The sequence below is a fragment of the Elephantulus edwardii genome, unplaced genomic scaffold (genome assembly GCF_000299155.1).
Source record: "Elephantulus edwardii isolate Elephantulus edwardi_28Jun2011 unplaced genomic scaffold, EleEdw1.0 scaffold00054, whole genome shotgun sequence".
In the NCBI taxonomy this organism is placed as follows: Eukaryota; Metazoa; Chordata; class Mammalia; order Macroscelidea; family Macroscelididae; genus Elephantulus; species Elephantulus edwardii.
Genome location: NW_006399804.1, coordinates 18,353,571 through 18,354,493, shown reverse-complemented (window position 1 = coordinate 18,354,493; position 923 = coordinate 18,353,571).

Genomic DNA, 923 nt, shown 5'->3' with positions numbered 1-923 from the left:
CAAAACCTCTGTAAAAAATAAATAAATAAAAAAAATTTTAAAAAAAAGAAATGCTGAGCAAGTTTGGCCCTTTTGATTTTCTGACTCCAGCTCTTTGCATATTTCATTATAATACCTTGCTTTGTCTTATCAAGCTGTCTTTTGAAATCTTCTTTTTAGCTTCTTTTAAAAAAGAAAAAAAGAAATGACATCCAGTTCTTACTAACTTATAAATTCTTAGATTATTGAGTTAGAGGGAAAAAATAATAGGAAAAATTGGTTCCATTTTTGTAGGAGCATTTCCTATTTTTATATGCAGGCCAGTCATTATATTCTGCTTATTGAGGAAAGATGGTTTTCAGATGGCATTTTGGAGCTGAGCTGTTTCTCAGAGAGTGGGCAATGCACACTGCTTCCATCTGGTGAGCATCTTCTGAACAAAAGGCAACAGTTTTTACAGATGTCAAAGAAAAGATTCACTGACAACATCAATAATTAACTTCTATTCCTCACTCACTTCCCCAGAGAAGGGTACATTTAAGGAAAGATGGTTGAGAGACAACAAAGAAATCTTGGTAATGGTGGCCATCACAGGACTCGAGGACTTCCCTGGAGAAGATGCCTCTTGAGGTTGAAAATACATTAGTTAGACATACTCTCAGGTTCAGACTTATCAATATTTGATAAGGGCTAAAGACGAGACATGTGTAGCTAGGAAAAAGTCTTTTTGCCAGCCCTATTGCCAAAACTGCAAAAACAAAAATGTACAGTAAAAGTACAATAAATTTAAATGCATGCTTAAATGTGTTTAAATTCAATTAAAGATTTTTTTAGAGAAATGTAAGACAGTTTTCTATGTGCTGGAGATATAGCAAGGAAAAAAATAAAGCATTTAAAGCATTTATTGTATTCTAGTGGGTGAGATTATATATATTTATTTTTTA